Source organism: Notechis scutatus, chromosome 8, assembly GCF_049901735.1.
Source record: "Notechis scutatus isolate UNSWTSFEM ecotype Mainland chromosome 8, rNotScu1.2, whole genome shotgun sequence".
In the NCBI taxonomy this organism is placed as follows: Eukaryota; Metazoa; Chordata; class Lepidosauria; order Squamata; family Elapidae; genus Notechis; species Notechis scutatus.
The window spans coordinates 14324781-14347389 of NC_142016.1; the positions used below are offsets into that span (position 1 = coordinate 14324781).

At 43.7% G+C, this 22609-nt stretch overlaps 1 protein-coding gene across 2 annotated transcripts in view; it reads right to left on the reverse strand.

Annotated features, from left to right (window-relative positions):
* Positions 1-21486, reverse strand: part of TMEM200B (transmembrane protein 200B) — a 36853-nt gene extending 15367 nt beyond the window's left edge. The window contains exons 1-2 of one of the 2 annotated variants that reach the window (XR_015750467.1): positions 20845-21486; positions 19693-19839 (exon numbers count right to left, since the gene is read on the reverse strand). The gene's annotated coding sequence lies outside the window, so the exon portion shown is untranslated. Of the gene's footprint in view, positions 1-19692; positions 19840-20844 lie in introns of those variants that run through there. The other variant, XM_087970729.1, reaches the window with a different exon arrangement.
* Between the last annotated feature and the right edge of the window lie 1123 nt (positions 21487-22609).

Here is a 22609-nt window from a genome sequence, read left to right on the forward strand (position 1 = left end):
ATGACATCAGAATGCAAACTCTAGCCGGTACGTACTTGTGGGTAATATTACAATTGAAGTATGGAGGGGTGGAAGTTGTTCATGAGGTTATGACATATATGGGCATTGATTTTGGTGTTAGAAACAAATGGCTATGAATTGAGAATGACATCTCTGTATATCCTTGCCCCTGATGTTCTTTTACTCGCTTGATATCACTCAACACATATCACATCACTTCCCCCATCTTTTTTATATCTATATATATAAAAGGTATTCACACAACATAGATAGCCAACACCTGCATTTATAAAACTTGTCAAGCTTGATGGATAGCAATATGGCTAATTTTATGCTATAAATGCTACATATAGCCAACCTACTTGGTTAGGTTATAGTTCAGTGTAATCTGTCAACTCAGAAAATGGGCTAAATCCATATCCAAGTTAAGCACGTCATATAAACGCAGCCCAAACTTCCACATCTTCCCTGTTTTTAATACCCTTTCCCCCATCTTTTTAATATCTATATATATAAAAGCGAAATACCACTCACACATCATCAGAAAAGCTCCACAACCTTAAAGCCTACAAACTTGAAATTTGGCACATATGTTCCTCTTAGCTTCTAGGGGCTCACTAAGAAAGGATTTTTCAAAATGACCATCAGAGCCCTAGTATTTCCTATATTATTATTAACATGCTCTGATGCTAAGGATTTCTACTCTTCCTCCCCACCTGAAAAGAAATCTCTTCCAAATGCAAAACACAAGCAGAGGAGAGGAGAGTTTCCATTTCAGTTTCAGTTTCACAGCACCAAGCAGCTTTAGTACAGAACAGTTGAGCTAAGCCACACCCAGGCTCCTTGCTGTCTCCTCCTTGCTCACATAGCAAATACTGTTTCAGTTTCCAAACAGTCCTCAACTCTCTCACACACTGACAGGACGCTAGCCGGATGAATACCGGTGGATGCTGGTAGGCGGAGGCAGATTTTTCCCCCCTTATTTTCCTCCCCAAAAACTAAGCCTGATCACATAGTTTCGTAGCGAAGCACAGGTATCCAGCTAGTATATATATATAGTTTCAAGTTAGATGCACAGCTTTTAGCATTGGTAGTCTATAGATAGTCCTCGATTTACGACCTCAAAATTTCTGTTGCTAAGCAAGGCAGTTGTTTAATACGTTTTGCCACATTTTACAAACTTTCTTGCTGCAGTTGAAAAGTGAATCCTTGCAGCTGTCAAGTTAGTTAACTCAGTTGTTAAGTGAATCTGCCTTCCCCATTGACTTTGTCAGAAGGTCGCAAAACGGGATCTCATGACCCCGAGACAGTGCAACTGTCATAAGTACAGGCCGGTTGCCAAGTTCCCCATTAGATCCAATGACCATGGGGATGCTACAATGGTCGTAAGTGTGAAGAACGATCATAAGTCACTCGTAAGTGTGAAAAACGATCATAAGTCACTCGTTTCAGTACTGTTTTAATTTTGAATCATTTGAACTATTGGGGGTGGGAACATTTCCATCATTATTCAGAATAATGTCAGGTGGTGCTCCATTCAAAATTCAAGAAATAAATACTTAGACTCTTTAGATTAAAGATATCTTTTACTGAAAATGAAGTGGTAGCAACCATAGAATTCTGAATCGGAGGAATAGGCGCGCAAATCACATATACAAAGTGATGGAAATGTTCCCACCCCCAATAGTTCAAATGATTCTTCCAATTAAAAATTGTGAATATGATCATGTGGACATCTTCAGGTGGTGATGAGGCCTCTGTCCGTTGACCTTGGCATATTTTGATAAAGGTTTGCAGCTGCGCAGAAAAAAGAAAGCTAAGCGAGAATGTATACTCCCCCCTCCTCATTTTATACAACACTAGAATGTAACACCTCCAGCTCGCTTCCCAGACTTTACCCCCTCCTGCCCCCGTTACTTAAGGCAGCTGAAAGATGCAAAGCAATAGTAGAAGATCTTGAAGGCTGACATGGTCATTAAACGAATGGCTGTAAGTCAAGGACTACCTGTAATCACTCTCTGAAACTACTTTTACAGTTGAACCAAGCTGGACGATGGCTGCACTTGGGGTCCTTTCTGGTCAGCTGAGAACTTCAGTGGGCAGGGGAAGCAGTGTGGAGTGGCTGAAGCCATATCTTGCATGCACACAGAGCTGGGACTTTTGCTTTTTCCATTGGGACAGGAACGTGATATTTTTTTTAAAAAAAAACACTCTGTTATTAGGGCTATTTTTAGATTAAGCACTCCTGGGAAACTACTGAGTTTCCCATTGCAAAATGATGGGAAATGTTGGCACCGGCATTCTGTAGTTGTGACTTGAGAGATTTGGGGTGGAGGGGCACAGAAAGCTATCTGAACCCTTGTGTTGATGCATAAAGACCACAGTCCAAGAGACTAGAATCATACCTTGGAGGACTCATCTCAAATGATTTAATTGCTAGAGCCCACTGTAACTACATAGCCAAAAAGGCATTAAGAGTTGTTAACTTAATCCTATGTAGCTTTTTCTCTGGCAATATCACACTACTAACAAGAGCATACAAAACATTTGCTAGACCAATACTTGAATACAGCTCATCGGTCTGGAATCCGCATTACGTATCTGATATTAACACAGTAGAGAAAGTCCCGAAATATTTCACAAGAGTTCTCCACTCCTCTACTCGGTGCAGAACACCTTATGCCACCAGACTTGAAATTCTAGACCTAGAAAATCTAGAACTACGCTGCCTTCGGTCAATCTAAGCATAGTCTACAAAATCATACATTGCAGTGTCCTACCTGTCAATGAATACTTCAGCTTCAACCATAACAATACAAGAGCACACAACAGATACAAACTCAAGGTTAATTGCACCAAACTTGATTGCAGGAAATACGACTTCAGCAACAGAGTGGTCATTGTCTGGAATACTCTGCCTGACTCTGGTTTCTTCCCCAAATCCCCAAAACTTTAACCTTAGACTGTCTACTATTGACCTCACTCCTTTCCTAAGAAGTCTGTAAGGGGCGTGCATAAGCACACCAACGTGCCTACCTGTCCTATTGTTTCTTTTTATTTTTCTTATATGTATCCATCTCATGTATTCATAATTATGTTTATACTTATACCTGTTATCTTAAAATTGCTTGACAAACAAACAAACAAATAAATAAATATTTCACTGTAAGCTGTTGGAATTCAACTTTGCATGGACCAAATATTTGCATCTATAAGCCTGTCGATCACAGATGCAACACTAAAGAGAGGTAGCAATGTATAACATGCAGTGTATAACGTGCCTTGAAAAGCAGTGCTTCTCAATCTTGGCCACTTGAAGATGTGTAGAGTTCAACTCCCAGAATTCCCCTCCTGTGAATTTTAGCCCATTGTGTCAATCAAGTATAAGCAATGGTAGAATTCATTGGGGGACATGACTCAGTTTCCCAACTTCTAAAGGATTACAGGAAGCTATCCAGCGGTATGTTAACGTGGCTGGCTGGGGAATTCTGGGAGCTGAAGTCCAACGCATCTTCAAATGGATGAGATTGAGAAATACCATTCCATTCCATATTTTCTATTCTATTCTATTCTATTCTATTCTATTCTATTCTATTCTATTCTATTCTATTCTATTCTATTCCATTCCATTCCATTCCATTCCATATTTTCTATTCTATTCTATTCTGTTCTATTCTATTCTATTCTATTCCATACCATATTTTCTATTCTATTCTATTCTATTCCATTCCATATTTTCTATTCTATTCTGTTCTGTTCTGTTCCGTTCCGTTCCATTCCATTTTCCCAGGGTTCACTTAACCAAAGCTTAGCACATGGCACCAACGCAACTGTAAATGAACAATAACAACTTGGAGCATTTCACCACTCAGAAATGACACAACCAGAAGATGCTTTTAATACCCTTTTCCAAAACACAGAGGGTGGAGCAATTGAGATAGCTGATCTTCCCACCTCTCTCCATCCTCTCTCTGAAATGGCATAGGGTCTCCTGCCTGAGCAGGGGGTTGGTCTAGAAGACCTCCAAGGTCCCTTCCAGCTGTGTTATTCATTCTGCCCACAAAGGGAACTAGGCTAAGCAATGGGAGGGCTAAATTAACTTGCTGATCCATACTCCATGTCACATCACTTGCCTCCCGAAAGAGGAAACGCTATTGGTAGAAATCTTTGGCAAAAGCTTTTTGGGGTCACCAAAACATCCTTTTTTTCTTTTCCTAATGTGTCTGGAAAATTCCTCCTTCTGCATTGCTGCATTATTCTTGTATTTTAAGATTAAACATTGGGGGAGGAAACAGCCAAGCTTTCCTTGCTTGTGATTCACAAGGGCCCCCTTCATATATATCTGCATTACATGGTGCAGATTGTTCTGGGTTACTGGATTCTTTGCTTACAAGATCATTTTTTTAAATGCTTGCTCAGCGCAGCCTCTGCTTTTCCATTTAGCATCATACTCAGGCTTAGGAGTCAACTTTAAAATGACTAAAAGCTCCGTGATGCCATCTATATTTGTAGCGGGAGCGATGCATTTTGCTATGAAAACACAGAGGAAGCCAAGGTACATGAAGAACCAAGCTTAATGGGAAAATAATTTGGATCTAACGTTTTTCCCCTGCCAGGCTAACTTTCTGCCTGCAAGGTCTGGAAAGGGTAAGGATTGCTCCTTTCCCTCAGCTGGTACCAGCCACCAGCTTTTGCCTAGAAAGTATCCAGATCGTCCATTTCAGCACAAATCTCTAATTCACCCTTTTATCTTATTTGTCTTTGCTGGTATTAAAATGCATTTCAGCAAAGTGTGAAACCCTCCCAGTGCTAATTTATTGTGGATAATCAGCAAATTTAGAGATTGCAGAGTTACTATTAGGTCAACAATACCTTTTTTTTTGGGGGGGGATAAGGTATGTGTGAATGAAACACAAAATGTTAAAGCATAACATTTCCCCCCCAAATGAAAGCATAATTTTCTATTTTGGAGGAAGCAGATGCTCCAAGAAAATAAAGATGGCAGAAGCAGAAATGATTTCTAACAAATTCAGGTTGTGTTTTGTGGACAACTGAAGCTGGATCTATCTTGATTGGTTTGCGCTGAGTCTTATAAATCTGCACCAGTTCAAAACGTTTAAAATGGACACAGGCTTCCAATCATCATCTTTTAACAATCCCATAATCCCTTGTGGGGTAGAGTTTGGCAACTGAATACTGGCAGGATGCCCTTCCTGTCACCAATGAGGAGTTTTGTTCAATAGTTCTCTCAGTGTGTCCAGAGAGACAAATATCTACATCTACCTAGGATTGAACTGTGCACAGCCTCCTGATTGTGAGGCAAAAGCACCACCTCTAGGCCACCACACCACTCTGATCATAGGTTCCAAGGTGTTGTACTTATTCTTTTAAAAGTAACACTACCAAACAAATCTCAAGTCCTCAAAGTAGTAAACAATATTGTGGCGTCCTTGTTTTCTTCTTGGTAGCTTCTTGATTAGCCTATTGTTTCCTGTTCGATTGCTGTCAGCAACACACACACACACAAAACCGACAGGGCAAGCTACTGTACATAAACAGAGAGCAAACCTCATTGCCCTCTAGCACTGAAGATGTTATTGTGATGACCCAGGGTGGGATACAAAATAAACACAGTCACAAAAAACAGGTGAAGCCCCTTTTATTCCTTCACTTTGCTTCCAAGCTCCAAATATTCTTGATTGGAGACAAAAAACTCCCATACAAACAGTTACAAGAAGGAGGAAATGCTGTTTAAACTAAAAATGCTGTTTAAATTATAAAGAGTAGAAAACAACACAAACCAGGCAAGATAAGGGCTGGAAGACATCCATAGATATCAGAACACACACCGGGAAGGACGCCAAACTCAAGAGAGGAACAATAAACTAGAGATATTTCCACGCTTTGTTTCCAGCATTCACCCATACGCATGTCCGTCCTCTTATTCAGTTGTCACAGCTGCAGCCCATGAAGAGGATCAAGGCCCTCTCCTCCCAAGTAGACCACGTCTCTCCCTTATCCTCTCCTCCCTGCGTGCCCTAGGATGGATAGAGGATGGGCCTGGGTCCTCCTCTGACTGCCCAGCTGGCCTCTGCCCTTCCCCAGCCTCCTCCACAACCTCCAGAGCCACACTTCCACTCCCCGTGGGCTGTTCCTCCTCTCCCTCAGAGTCAGTCTCCACCAGGTGCATGGTAGTTACCCAGTTCAGGAATGAAATGTCTGCAAGCAAACAACTAAGCTCAAAGAGCCCCAAGGGCCCCACAATTCAGCCCTGTGTTACATATTTTCTCCTCTATTGAATCCAAATCCGTTTCATTCAAAATGTGGTTCATTTCATTGCTATTAAATCATGCCGGATTTTAACATAATTGTACTTTTACTACCGGTAACATGTTCTCCCTTTTTTTTTTCTACTTGTTCTTTCCTGTATGTGATCTTACTTTTGATGAACCAAAGTTTTTTTTTTTTTTATAAAAGAAGGTCTATCTGCAAATATTTTAAATAAAAAGAAGTAAAACGCAGTCCTGACGCTGGACCTTTCTCTATTGTTTTCATGTATTTCATGCATGTTTATGTATTAAATCTGTTGCTCACCACAATCAAACAATTTTTGGTGGCTTCTATGGCATCCAATCTGGCGCTCTTTGAGCCTGGTTGTTTGCTTGCAGACAGTTCCTCGTCCTACTAGGTAATATCTTTCCATACTTCAGCCCTGAGCTACATATATTCTTTTCTATTGTCATTAAAGCATCTGCAGTACAGCATTATAATTACTAAAATAAAGGTCAAACTTGAAAAAGAATATATATCATAAAATACCAGGAGAGGAGGGGAAGCTACACAACGAACGCCAAGTGAGAAGCAATAAAGGAACTCGGTGCCAATCACCAAAATTCCAATTCTCTTCTGCTTTTAGAATGTATTAATAAGTGGGAGTTGATCATAATTTGATGATGATATTCTAGAAAACTAAAAAAGCAGCAGCACAATGTCTCCATCCCATTTATTTCACTTAAGAGGTGGCTGGGTAGAGGACTATTAAAAGTTTCTCCAGGGACTTTCATGTCAAGTTAAGTTAAAACTGGTGGGTAGTGTTGGAGCTAAGCCATGTAGGTTTTAAAGGGCATATCTAGCACGTTGAATTGCATTTTTTTTTTTGCCTTTACATAACATAGTTTCATTTTCATGGCAGTATTCCATTCTAAATGTTCAGCAATGCAGGGACCCACGTTACACATTTCTTTCCAATTAAATGCAGCAGGCAAAGTTAGCTGTCTCCAAGAATCCGGTAAACCTTCCTCCTTATCTTGAATTCAGTGTTGCTTCTGCTATTAAGACGACTCTTAACCCATATATCTTATCTACTTTAAGCAATAATCCTAAGAACACGAGGATCTTAAATCCTGTTCAATTTGCTTCAAAGTACACACAGGATGAAGCTGTCAATTTCGTGTATTATTTCAAGTTTTGCAGAGAAATGCTCTGCTGCGATTTTGGATGTTTCCTAAGTTGAACTTGATATTTATAAGCCCCGTTAAAAAGACATTTGCCGAAGCAGTAGATCATACACAGAAAGCAAATGAGAAAACTAGTCTAAACACAAGACAGCAGACAAATTTAACAATTACAAAGTAGATCACTTCTGTTCTCCTAAACTGCCTTTTTTGGAACATGCTGAGGAGGAATAGAAATAGCACTTAGACTGATATACCACTTCATAGTGTTCTACAGCCCTCTCTAAGTGGTTTACAGGGTCAGCCTATTGCCCCCAACAATCTGGGTCCTCATTTTACCCACCTTGGAAGGATGGAAGGCTGAGTCAACCTGGAGCTGGTGAGATTCGAACTGCCAAATTGCAGGCAACTGGCAGTCAGCAGAAGGAGCCTGCAGTACTGCATTCTAACCACAGCGCCACTGTGGCTCATGAGTTACAAGACAGATGGACCTTCACCTCCTCCAACCTGCTCCCTAAGTTGCATTAACAGAGGGATACAATCAAAATCAAGAGAGGTACTAATACCACTCTATAAAGCCTTAGTAAGACCACAGCTAGAGTAGTGCATCCAGTTTTGTTCACCACATTATAAAAAAGATGTCAAGACTCTAGAAAAAGTGCAGAGGAGCAACCAGGGTGATTAGGGGACTGGAGACTAAAACATAGGAAGAACGGTTACAGGAACTGGGCTTGGCTAGTCTAGTGAAGAGAAGGACCAGGGGAGACAGGATAGCAGTCTTCCAATATTTGAGGGGCTGCCACAGAGAGGAAGAGGTCAAGCTATTCTCTAAAGCACCCAAAGGCCAGACAAGGAGTAATGGATGGAAACTGAACAAGGAGAGATTCAACCTGGAAAAAAGGAGAATTTTTCTGACAGTGAGAACAATCAACCAATGGAACAGAAGTTGCCTTCGGAAGTTGTGGGAGCTTCATCACGGAAAGCTTTCAAGAAGACACTGGACTGCCATCTGTCAGAAATGGTGTAGGGTCTGCTTGGGCAGGGGGGTTGGACTAGATGACCTACAAGGTCCCTTCCAACTCTGATTATCTGTTATCTGTTACCAATCTCATCTAACACACCTGTCAGCCCCCACCAGATAGATCAGACTAGGAAAATAACTTTCCAGAAGGCTAAATCTACTTTTATTGAGATTGGCTACAACAGAGGTAGTCCTAATGGAATTTGCACATCTCAAGTGTAAGTTGTGACATCATAAAGTTGTCATTATGGGACTGATCCAAATGTATGACTTTTGCTTCAGCAGGTTCTGGTAGGGGAAATTTTGAGTAGTTCGGAGAACTGGCAAACACCTCTGACTGGTCCCGCCCCCATCTATTCTCTGCCTCCCGTTGAGTCCCAGCTGATCGGCTGGGTCTTCTTTGATTGCCCTGCACAGGAGAACGGAGCTGGAAAGCAGGTTAGTGGGGTGGGGAGGGAATGGGGATTTTGCAATATCTTTCCCCTGCCACACCCACCAAGCCATGCCCAACAGCCAAACCCACAGAACCAGTAGTAAAAAAATTTGAATTCCACCACTGCTAATTATGTTTCAAACTAACCATACTTCAACTGTTGTGTGAACGCAGATCCCATGGTTTGATTGGCATGGCTAAAAATCTTTTGGTGAATACATTTTACAAATGACACATTTCAAAATCCTGCAGCCTACAGGAGGCTAAAGAAATAAAATTAATATTTAACAGGGCACACAGATGTAAAAATCACTCCTGGCTTGAGACATGCTGATGCCCTTTAAGCCGCGGGGGGCGGGTGGGGGGAGGAAGTCTGGGAGTTGAAGTCCTCCAGGCTTAAATCTGGCTGGGGAATTCTGGGAGTTGAAGTCCTCCAGGCTTAAAGTTGCCAAGGTTGGAGACCCCTTTGCTTTAAGCAGAAGTGAGGCCTTAAGCAAGAGGGTTAACCTGCTTTGAGGCTGGATTTTCAAATCCCCGAGCAAGAATTAAAAGCAGCAATCTAATTATGAAAAGAGTTTCTCTTTACATCTTAAGGATTTTTTTTAGTTAAGGCTGTTGTCCTGTCCAAGTTTTCTCCAGAAAGCTTATAATCAATGTCCTGTTTTTAAATGAAGCCAGTGGATAATATTGCTTTTTCCTTTGCCAGGAGAGAAGGGAGGGGTTGGTTTTTGGCAAGTTGTCTATTTCTGGCACTTTCTCAGAAAATCTGAAGCCTCCACCCCACTGATGTTGGGGGTGGGGAGAGAGAGGAAAGGATAAAAATTACCCCATTCCAGCTACATATGCTTTTCACCCATGGATTGATATCAACTGTCTATCATCCATTACACTACTTAAATAAGCAAAGTCCAAACTGCAAACCGTTTGTAACCCATTCCAAAATCTTGATGAATCACATCAAGAATCTGTTTATAGAACATTAACAGTTTAAGAAACAGTCCATCCTCTTTTAACTGAAAGCATATTTAAAATTAAAAACTCCGAGTCATCTTAAAATGCACAAGGGACTTCCAGGAAGACGGGGCCAATATTGATCATAAGAATATAGCGTGACAAGCATTTTAACTCCAGTGCAAGCAATCAGTATTGGCCCAATTCATTTCAATTGCGATCTCATGACCACAAACTGAATCCAATTGGACCAATACTGAAAAAGTTACATCTTTTGCACTGGATTGTCAATGCCTGTTACACTACAAACTTAGCACTACTGGAAGAAAAACTATACATATTCCCAATACCTTCTAGACTTGGTATATAGAGCTTAACTGCTGCCCCTTATACTTTTAATTGCAACCCCGAAAGAACAATGGATGATACTAGTGACAAATAGTGATGCTTAAATGAAAACCACGTGTCTGTCGTCATGACGCAAAGTTTGCCATTATCGACTTGCATCCTAATACCCAATGCATGGATGTGAGCCATGGTGACACAGTGGTTGGAATGCAGTATTGCAGGCTAATTCTGCTGACTGCCAGCAGTTCGATTCCTCCTCCTCCTCCTCCTCCTCCTCCTCCTTCACTGCAGAACAAATTTCTGCAAGCTGGCTGGGGAATTCTTGGAGTTGAAGTTCACACAAAGTCGGCAAGGTTCAGAAACACCCTGGTCCAAAGACAGCCATCATGATGACATGTACTTAATAGTTAATAATAAACAATAATGCACGTGCTTTAACAGTAACAACCCTACAATAGGAACACCGGCAGCATATTCAGGTACAGCCTTTGTTCTCTGGCATGTCTGTGGTCTCTTTGAACCATTGTTGGTGACCCTATTTTCTTGATGGAGTTGGACTCTAGCCACAAGTCATCACACAACTGCACTCAGCTCTGAGACAGAGGTGGACTGGAAGAATCGGGTGGGAGAAAGAAGGAAGGCTGTCTTAGGGTTCTGAAAATATCTGGGCTCAGCTCCTTTGGCTTTCCATCTTTGACACCTTCTGCAAGGTTTTTAAGTAATGTCATTCTGGAAATTTGTCCATAAACTTATGACAAATGATTGCAGGAGTAGGCTTATAGTAATCAAGTCATGCCCGTCATTAAATGGGTCATCACGTAACCCACCCGATTTTACAACAATTTTTGTGGTCGCTATGAAATGAACTCCACGGCTGTTAAGTAAATGCACTGTCTGCAATGAGCAACTTTTTTTTGCTAGAAACCGGAAATAAATGCTGATTTTCAGCCCCCCCCCCCACAACCCTCCAAAAAGTAAATTGCAGTCCTGTCATTGTGGAATGTACAAACAGCCATAAGTGTGAGCCGGTTGTCCAATGTCCAAAATGTGATCATGTGACCAGAAGAGCAACAATCACAACTATCTAGGTGGCAGCTACCTTTTTGGGGGGGGGTGTTTCAACAGTTGCTAAGCGAGAAGTCGTAAGAGTTGAGGACTGTCTCTACAGAAATGCATTTCCAATCGCTGGTGGAATGCCCCGGTCTTTGCAACATCAGCTACAGCAGGGGTCTCCAACCTTGGCAACTTTAAGCCTGGAGAACTTCAACTCCCAGAATACCCCAGCCAGCAAAGCTGGCTGGGGCATTCTGGGAGTTGAAGTTCTCCAGGCTTAAAGTTGCCAAGGTTGGAGACCCCTGAGCTACAGGACTGGCAACCCTAGCAACAGAGCGGTGCAATCATGCCAAAAGCAAGCAGCTTGAATCAGAAACCAAACAGAAAATCCAAGCCCGATCACCAATCCAATTCTTAACCTTTTCTTTTTGCTCGTGTAAAGCTGCCAAGTCCCCCTGCGTCTCAGTTTCTGCTTTCCCAGGGCTGCCTCTCTCACGGCAGGGCACTCCAGATGTTTTGCAACTGCCATTCCTTACAATACCCAGCACATTTCCTCTTCCACTGTAACTGCCTCATCTGGAAGCAATCAAGTTGAGGAAGGTTGATCTACACAAGGACTCAGTCCAATCAATGGTTCTTTTTCCTCCATCCAGCCTTACCTCCGTCTGTTTGTTCCCCTGGGTGAAAATCTGACCAGCTGTGCTCCATCTTCATCCGAGTTTGGCCACTTTCTGAGTCCAGGTCCCCCTGCTGAAGATATACCTAGCTGCAGAATCTCCTGGACTCAGCTTTGGGAGCTGCAATGTAGTAACTCTGAAATTTTCTGGAGCCTCGCCAGATTCCTGCTAGCGGAGCAGAAGCCAAGGAAGAGAAATGTTCGTGTGTGACTTTGTGTGAGCTTCCCCGAGCATATGTGTGCATGGGGTTTTTAAAAATAGATTTCCCTTTCATTGGAAGCTGTAGGGGGAATCATTCTATGCCAGCTTCAGGGCTGGTATAGATTACACACCAGTTTGGCTGTTGGGGACCAAGAAGACCTCAAATTGAGGGATCTCCCCTCCTTCTAGAGGCCCCTTAGCAAACCCTCCAGATGACTCCTCATGCCTAATTCTGTTGCTAGACTTCTGAACCAGAAAGGACCTCATTGCAAATCCAAGATGAAGATTGGGGGAATGTGAGGTTCCCATCTTCCTAAACCAGTAAATCTCTCAGCCAATCTGAAGAGGGGAACATCCATTAGGCCTAGCACCTCTGGTTCCACCATTGCATTTTGAAGATGGCAGCTGAGAGGGAAAGATCCTTTTTAAAAGATACCTTTAAAAAGGCACTCTGATCTCAATGGGGATTGTGTATTTCCTTCCTTCTTTCCTTCTCACTTTCTCCTTCCTTGCCCCCTCTTTCTGCCTTCCTTCTCACTTTCTCCTTCCTTCCTTTCTTCCTCTTTCTCCTTCCCTCCCTATTTCTCCTTCCTTCCCTTCTCACTTTCTCCTTCCTTCCCTCCTATTTCTCCTTCCTTCCTTTCCCCTCACTTTCTCCTTCCTTGCCCCCTCTTTCTGCCTTCCTTCTCACTTTCTCCTTCCTTCCTTTCACTTTCTCCTTCCTTCCCTTTTCTTTCTGCCTTCCTTCTCACTTTCTCCTTCCTTGCCCCCTCTTTCTGCCTTCCTTCTCTCTTTTTCCATCCATCCATTCCATTTTAAGACAACTGAAACAACTTCTTCCCAAGCCTGAATGCAGATGGAAAACTTTTCTTTCAGACTTCACCTTTCTGAACATTGGTGATGCAATTCCCATTCACATATTGCCTATACCTAAGATGCACTGATTATTGATTCCAGAATAATGCAGGAACAACAGTGTGATCAGGAAAAAGCTGCCATTACATACTTGTACCCCTATATCTAATGCAAGTATTGGATGTTGTGCCCCATCCTGCATGGGTTGCCATCTGCTGTGCCGCAGATACCTACATGGAGATGTATATCTAATAGAAAGTTGCTCGTAAAAATGAGTGTTTTGTGAATAATTTCTAAAAATGCTTCAATTTCTTACTTGTTACATATGACATAACATCTCCTGGCTCCAGAATTGAAAATCAGTTCTGCTCAGTTTTTTGCAGGACCCCAATTTTACTTGAGTGGTGGCATCTCACTTTTACACAACTATCTACCTTAAATGTTGCTGGGTTTAAATATTGTTGGATGTTTACAAGCACCCATTTCAAAATCCTTCCCTCTGTTATCACAAGAAGATGCTTTAATATAGGTTTCCTCCAACTTGCTGCCTCCTTCTTTACGGCATGGAAGAAATAAAATTATTGCACACAAGCTATTACACTGCAGTTTTTATCTGGGTTGACATCAACGTTAAATTTTTTTTCCTTTTCTAGCAACAATTCCAGGGCAGTCAGATGATTACTACGTGGCTGTCCTATTAGCCTACAAAAACTTCCAGGTTATTAATAAATGTCTCTAACATTTGCAACTTAGCTTCAAGAATGCAACAGAAGATACTTCCCAAAGATCAAGGCCTAATCTTATAAACTTGGCTTGATTTCCCCCCCCCCCACTTCTCTGTATGTTTGTTTGTTTGTCTGGCTTCAGGCCACAGTAAAAATTTATCAAAACATGCAATTAACATGGAGCAAAATATCTGCTCTTCCCCACCTCTTTTCCATGAAAAACATGGCACACCCCGTACAATTAGCAATAGGGGCTGATTGCTAATTACTGAGCTGCTTTCATTTCCCCAGACTTACACCTGACTAATTAAACTCTGCTTTTCCACTGGATAATGAAACCACAATCTCCCCTAAGCAGGTGGTCATAAAACAGATTGGCTACCAACTCTCCCCCCTTGCTTTCGATTCAAAGCGATCCTGTTTCTACCAAGGCTGGAGAAACAAGACTCAAACATTGTCCTCTCACAAGGCATCTTCAGACAGAAGCAGACATTTCATAATACTCAAGACTTCTTTGATCAGCTAATGGGTAAATTACATATAAAATGACTAAGCAGTTCTTTGGAACATCTTAAAAGCATAAATCTGTGACAGACAATTTTGAAAGGTCTTATATTGGAAGAATGTGTTGAATTGTTATCGTGAGGCAACAATGGGCCCAACATCCTATTGATACTCATATATTAATATCTTGATGATACTAATTTGGTGATTGTTATCTGGTAGACAAAACCTTTCCCAACGTCCCACAGGTGGCAAGCTACACAACCACTCCACAAAATCTTCCAGCGACTTATATAATTTTTTTCCAACTTACTGTCCTCCTAACATGACTTCTGGCCAAGCCACTTAGCTGCAGTCTCAACAACATCTGCGAAAGGCTCATAGTCTCGTTTCTAGATAGTTTCTCCAGTGATTTTGTAACAGTTTTCTGCACTCCTACACTTTTATTACAGTGCAAACATCAAAATGAGAGGCCTCTCGAAACACAGTTCTGTGGCTTGGAGGGAAGTGATGCTTAAAAGCAAATTCTTCCTATGTTTAATTATACACAGAGCAACTAAATCTCAAAGAACCTGCCAGGATAAATTTATGGAAAAAGAAAGGTTGACCCATCATCAGCTATTTTTACATTAATATGTCTGGGAGTAGAAAAGAAGAGAGAAACTATATTTGGTTTGTTTAACAGATTCTTCCAAGTCTGGGAAAAGAAACAGAAATAAAAATAGTTCACCTACTGGATCAAAATATTAACGCATAAGCATACTGAGAATTGCTAGATTGATTCATTATTAAAAACATTATTAAAAATATCATGGACAAGTAAATAAACACTGTATTGATCTTAAGTATAGCTAAAAGCTATAATAAAACGAGCAATTTTATACTTAGCTAATAGCTGAAATTGCAAAAACCAGCAAGCTCTAGTAATAAAAATCAAGGAGACAGAAAAAAATGGGACAAAACTTAAATACAAAGAAGACTAGATTAATGATACGTGCAACAACTAGCCCTGGAATTGATAATTATATTAAAATGGTAAATATCTTCTGCCTTTTAAAGTCAACAATCAACAGTAAAGGATGGACAATCAAAAAATACACCCAACTACAGCTTGATAAAACAGTGATAAGGTTTTGGAAGAGGTACTGAAATGCTGGGGTGAGCCTATATACATACAAAGATCAGAATCATGCAAGCTATGGAATTTCCTAGGACACTCTATGGAAGTGAAAGTTGGACTTTGAAGAAGCAAGAGAAGAAGAGTGTTGTCACTTTTGATCTTTTGAGTTTGGAGGAGGCTCCTGAGAATACATTAGATACTCAAGAAAAGAAACAACAGATCCTCAAATATATGAGAGTTCTCACTCAAGGCACAAATGACCAGGCTCAAATTCTCCTTCTCTGGACACATTTTGCGAAGACCTGGCTATCTGGAGAAGGTTCTAATGCTGGGAAAGATGGAAATAAAGAGAAGAAGAGGATGACCAGAAGTCAGATAGAAAAGACACAAGTTACAGTAGCAATGAGTGCACCTCTGGAAAACCAGGTTAGAGACAGACTGCCATGGAAAAAAAATCTATCCATGCGGGAGTTGACAATGACTTGATGGCACATAGTCAATCTAATCTGAAGAAGCTCTAGTAAAGTTGAGAGGTGTCTTATTTTTGAGCAGGTTGCTACAGTTGTATTCTTAGCCGTTTGATTAGCTTCAGAATTTACCGATGAACCAAGTTTATATACAATTATATTGCGTTTGTGTAACTCAAAATTAATGTCTATTTTCCTTTTGGGGGGTGGGGATTCCATATGCTCAAATTACAGTTCTAGGCACATTTATTCTAGAGTAAACCCCATATGATTGTTAGGCTCACCGACACGATACTTACTTTGGAGAAAATCCTAATCCAAGCAATTCGGATAATACCCAGCAGCCTTAATCAGTTTTGGGGGTTAATTTAAAGGATGCCAGATAACAAACCTGGGTGACATTATGCCCATGAAACTAGAGCTTCCATCCCTCTGGTTCAGTAAGAAGCAACTCTGTGTACATTATTGCCTCTTCTTATAAATAAACATCAACAGGACTGATTGAAATCTGAAGGCTATGTTTCCCCAGAGCAAGATTCAGTGATGCTTACTCTACGAAGCAATTAGGCAACTGAGGAAAAAAATATATAATGTCAATTAAACCCAAATGATGGAGATGGGTCCTACAGTTTAGTGCAATGCCATAGACAAGGGGATGGGATGGTGCTTATAATAGTATCAACATCACAGTCCTAAAGGGGAGTGAAAGGTCAGCCTTCTGTGATGACAACCTCCTCGCTGTAGGCAAGGTCAGGATGGAAGACAACAGCCAGTGCAAAGATCCGGTGGGGAAGTGGTTGGGTTTACTAACTCCTTACTCACTGTTCAGTTCTTTTAAAAAATCTTCACACATTCTCTAATTTCACACAATTCTGATGGGCTGGACTCAGTGGTGGGATTCAAAAAAAAATTTACTATCGGTTCTGTGGGCATGGCTTGTTGGGCGAGGCAGGGGAAGGTTCCTGCAAAATCCCCATTCCCTCCCCACCCCACTAATCTGCTTTCCAGCTCCGTTCTCCTGTGCAGGGCAACCGAAGAAAAACCAGCCGATCAGCTGGGACTCAATAGGAGGCAGAGAATAGATGGGGGCAGGGCCATTCAGAGGTGGGATTTGCTGGTTCTCCGAACTACTCAAAATTTCCACTACCAGTTCTCCAGAATTGGTCAGAACCTGCTGAACACCACCTGTGGCTGGACTTCCCCAGGTGGTATTCAGCAGGTATATCCCTGGCTCTTGAGGGATACAAATAAACTGTTCTAAGTTCATCTATTGCAGTACAGGTAGCCTTTGATTTATGGCCACAATTGAGCCCAAAATTTCTGTTGCTAAGTGAGACAATCGTTATGGGAGTTATGCCCCATTTTACGACCTTTCCTGCCACAGTTGTTAAATGAATCACTGCAGTTGTTTAAGTTCATAAAATGTTTGTTAAGTGAATCCGGCTTTTCCCATTGACTTTGCTTGTTAGAAGGTCGCGAAAGGAGATCCCATGACTCTGGGACACCGTAACCATCATAAATATGAGTCAATTGCCATCTGAATTCTGATCATGTGACCATAGGGATATTGCAGTGGTTGTAAATGTGAAAAATGGTCACAAGCCACTATTTTCAGTGCCATTGTAACTTTGAACTGTCATTAAGTTGTAAGTCAAGGATTACCTGTGTTTGATCTGGTACTGGTAATATTGGATCCACAACTTTACAGAAGGCCATGGTTTATTGAGTAAACTACCTTTCAAAGGCAGTCTATCAGCCCGATAGTGGGGTATTAATTTTAGAAGCTATATTGGTTGAGTTCCCATGAAACATGTATATTTTCAGCTAATATCAAGTTGGGCAAAAGCAGACACCAACTTGTTCTGTTTTATTCTGATTCATAAAACTCTTCTAAAAATACAGAAGGGGAGGAGGGAGGATCACATGGGCAGCTAATTTTACTCAGTTACTACTCAAGACACTCTTGAACCTTCACCCAGCACATCTATTCTCTCTCAGAGATTGTAAAGCCTCTCTCCAAGCAACTGAATTCCCTTTGATCAACCAGGACTGGCAGCTGGCCAAACGCCTTCTACTCACGTGGCTTTCTCCTTTAATATCCTTGCCTGAGACACAACCTCCTCTTCCTCCTACTCCTCTAAAACCATCAACTGTTAAAAGCCCTTCTGAGCTCCCACCAGACTCATAAAAGTCCTTTAAAAACAACAGAAACTGTCCTGGAGCCAAACATCTGGATTGATGAATTTAAATCCATCGTTACCACTGCTCAAAAGAGGAAAGCAGCAGATTTTTTTTTCCCTGATGGATTTAGGAGTTTCACTCCCTCTTCCTGACAACTCTAGAGAACAGCGCAAGACAACCAATCTTACAGAAGGAAGATAGGGCAACTCCATATTTTGTCTTCAGCTCTCTTAACCATCTGAGCCAACGGACAAAAAAAAGCATGCAAGAATGCAAAAGACGTGCTTGAATGTATCAACTTAGCAAGTGAGATGCTCAGGCCAACCTAAGTCCCAATTCCCTTCCTCTTTCATCTTTTTTTGTTTTGCAATTTATGGCACGCCTCCCGTAGGTTTACCCCCAAATTAAGTGGGTTTCGTTTCTTTTCCACGTGTAACAGAATCTCAGCTTGAATAAAGGCACAGCACCCCCCACAACAGGGCTTGTGCCAAGCCCCCCAATTCCCAGATTGGCTCGCTTCCCACTACTCTATTTTCAGGACTCTCAATTTATGGTGGTTGTGGGAGACAGAGTCACTTCTATGAAAGGACAGGCCATTTTCTTCCCTCAAAACACAAGTTAAAGGCTTTGCTTAGATGCCGCTGGGAAGTTAAAAAGAACAGAACAACAGCGTTGGAAGGGACTTTGTAGGTCATCTAGTCCAGGGCTCGCCAACCTTTTGGACCTCAGGGACCACCAAACTCATACTTTTAAATCCCGCGGACCAGAGACCCTGGGAAAATCCCCCCAAAAGTCTGCAGGAAAATTCCCCACCCCATTTTCCTACTGATTTATAGTTCTTTATTTGGGATCACAGGATAACATCTCCAGCTCCATTCTCGGGGTGTGTGTGTGGGAGAGAGGGAGGGAGGGAGGGAGGGAGAGAGAGAGAGAGAGAGAGAGAGAGAGAGAGAGAGAGAGAGAGAGAGAGAGAGAGAGAGACTGGCTTTTGGCTTCATGCAAGGAAAGCAGCAGAAATCTTTCTTTCTCTCCCTCAAACTCTGCCAGAAATGAGTCTTTGTGAGACTTGTCGTGCTGGCGCAGCCTCTTGGAGCAGGATGCCTTGCAGGGTCCCAAAGACTCGTTTCTGGGGGAGTTTGGGGAAGAGAAAGAAAGATTTTTGCTGCTTTCCTTGCGTGCAAAGCAGAAGAAGAAAGAAGAGGAAAGAAGCAGCCCAGTGGCCAGGCCAGGGGCGGGGGGGCAAGTTCCCTCCCTTCACCCTTTCCCCCCTCCCCTCACTACCCCATGTTGTTTTCAATGCAAGCACCGCAAGCCTTGTGTTCCTGCAGGCCACGTGGGCGGCGCAGCCTTGTTTTCCTGCGCAGCCTGGATCAATTGCTTTGGGGGGGGACATTTCTCTGCGGACCACCAAAATTTTCTCGCGGACCATCAGTGGTCCCCGGCCCACTGGTCGGCGACCACTGTTCTAGTCCAAACCCCTGGTCAAGTAGGAGACCCTATACCATTCCAGACAAGTAGCTGTCCAGGCTCTTCTTAAAAGCCTCCAGTGTTGGAGCACCCACAACCTCTGAAGGCAAGTGGTTCCAGTGGTTAATTAATTGATCAGCACACAAACAGCACACAAGCTAGCAAATCCTATTCCCATATCTCCGTGTGTGTTCTCAGGGGGAGAGAAAATGCCTTTAAAAAAACAACAACTTACCAACAAGCTGGGGAGTTGTCCACCACATTAATTCCTTGTTGTCTGATGTTCTTCCTTGCCCATAATTTTCCTTCCTCCTGGGTTTCCTCTCCCCGAAGACGAGCTGAAGACCTGCCACTGTACCTTCCCAGCTTCTTCTTGGATCATCTGAAGAACAAGACACCTCAGGAAAGAGGGGCTGCAACCGGCTGGGACCCCCATCCCAACCTTTGTGCAAAGACCCTTTTGGGAGGTGGGAAGACTTTCTCAGCCGACCTCACAAGGTTCCTCGCAGGACAGCAAATTACAAAGGGATGGGCAGGCAGAGGGGAAGTCACACTGATGTTCCCCAGGCACATGGTTGGCTCTCCTGTTCTCTCTCTCTCTGGGTCGCCTCGTGGCCTCCTTACCTCACATGCCCCAGATATCCCTGGAGGGGGGCAAGGTACATTCTGGCCCGGGTGTCCTGCCGGCCATCCTTTTTAGAAGGCCTCTCTTTCTCTTTCTCTCCCTCTCTCTCTCTCTCTCTCCTCTCTCTTTCTCTCTTCTCTTTCTCCCCCTTCTCTCTCTCTCTCTCTCTCTCTCTCTCTCTCTTTCTCTCTCTCTCTCTTTCTCTTTTCCTCTCTCTCCCTCTTTCTTTCTCTCTCCCTTTCTCTCTCTGTCTCTGTCTCTCTCTGTCTCTCTCTCTGTCTCTTTCTCTCTCCCCTTCTCCCTCCCTCTCTCTTCTCTCTCTCTCTCTCTCTCTCTCTCTCTGTCTCTCTTTCTCTCTCTCCTTCTCCCTCCCCCCCTCTCTCTGGAGGAAACGGCTGGAAAGGAGACCTTCTCCTCCACACTTGTGGCGCATCTATGGCTCAATTCGAAGGGGACAGTCTGGAGGCTCTGAACTGCGGCTCCTTTGGAGCCCCTTCCCCTGCGGCTTCTCAGCCGGAGGTCGCCCGTCCCGTGGTCGAGTGCAAGAGGCGGGGGCGCAGGGCTGGAAACCATCCGATCCACCCACCCGTCCCAGAAAGAGAGAGAGAAGGGGGAGAGATCGGCTGCAAAGCGGAGCCAAACCGCCCGCCAGCTTTCCGCAAAACCGCGCCACGCGGTGCCAAAGGGAAGTTGGAACGGAGCGCGCGTGGGGACCGAGCCCCCCCTTTCCCCCCAACGACCCCCCAACCCCTCCGCAGTTACCTTCTCCGGCTCCCCACAGTCTGGGCCGTCGCTCCGGGAACCGGGCTCTTTCTTCTTCTCTCCCCCCGCCGTCCCCTCCCCACCCGGCACAGAGGCGCCTCCGGCTCGACCGCGGCTCGCCAAACGCCCCGGCGCTTGGGTCGCTCGCTTCCCTTCCGCCCCGCGTAGAGCAAAGATGGTCGGAGCGGCGATCCACCCCCCTACCCAAACTGGGGAGAGGGAGGGAGGGAAGGCGACAGCGCCGCGTTTGCAGCCCGCCTGATCCTGATGATTCCGATCCTGCCTTGGAAGCCAGACGGGAACCGTCTCGTCTTGCGCCCTTCCTTTCCCTGGCGCGCAGTCTGCTCTCTGCCCCTCCGCTTTGCTTTGCGCCCAGCCTGGCTCCGCTCCGCTCTCCTCTTGCGGCCGTGCGCCCAGTCCGGCCCGGTACGGTACTTCCCGCTCTCCCTCCTCCTCCTCCTCCTCCTCCACTCCGCCCGCGTCCCGTTCCCCCCGCATCTCCCCGCCCCGGAGTCAGGCTTGTTGGAGCTACTTTGCCCAACAGGCTTGAGAGGAGGCGCGCAGGGGTGGAGGGAGGGGGAGAAGGCTGGGAGTTGAAAGAGCCCGCTCGCTTCCGCCTTCTCACTTTCTCTTTTTCTCACCAACTTGCCGGGGAAAGTTGTCCTCCCTCCCATCCACCCACCCCCACTCCCAAGAAGGAGGGTTTTCCAGCGTAGGGAAAGAAAGAAAGAAAGAAAGAAAGAAAGAAAGAAAGAAAGAAAGAAAGAAAGAAAGAAAGAAAGAAAGAAAGAAAGAAAGAAAGTCTGAGGATTTGGAAATATCCGATTGCAAGCCGGGCTAAGTGTGGAGCCTCAAGGCAAAAGCGCTGGATGCCGGGGGTGGGGTGGGATGGGGGGCTTCGCACGACCCGCTTAATGCATCCTTCATCCTTCGTGGCGCCAGGAATAAGTCGGCCCGTCTGGATTCTGAATCCCCCCCCCCTCTCTTTCAATCTCTCCCACCGGCCAACCGCATTCCTGGATCACCTTGGCGGGAATTGAGCCCCGCAGCATCACCTAATTGTCGGTTTGTTTAGGATCGCGTTACCTGCTGGATTCAGGGGTCTCCAAACTTGGCAATTTTAAGACTTGTGGACTTCAACTCCCATTCTCCAGCCAGCTATCCACAAGTCTTCAAGTTGTCAACTTTGGGGACCCCTGTCAGCTGCCCCGAAATCTGCAGAGGGATGGGTGTGTGTTCACTTTACAAAAAAAAAAAAGCACTAAAGTTCAGAGATCCGCAGCTGGCTGAAATAATAGCCTTTTAGGGTCCCCCCCCCTCTCCTTTCCAAACAGCGAAAACTATATTTAAACTGCAGGCCAAAGTAGGGCACCATCAAAGAAGAAAGCAAGATCCAGTACTTGCAGGGTGATTTTGCTCCTTCTGCCTCAAACTTCTTGTTTATCAGGAGGACTATGAAACGTGGAAGCCTTTTCCCCTCCTTTTTCAGGGGCAGGAATTCCCTTCCCCCACCACAAGCCCCTTTTGTTAAAGCCCTTGCCAAAAACACTTTCCCCTCCGTTTCTTCCTCTTTGTGAAAGGAAGCAACACTCTCACACCAACCGTGAGACTTGAAATAAATGGGGTATCATCTGACACCTTCAAACCAAACTTTTAAACTTTAGTCACCCACCAGGTCGAAGAGACCTTTTATAAACAATGCTGATTAATTTGAACATGGTAGAAGAGGAAAATGACAAAACAAACAAAAATCAGTGAAGTTGAA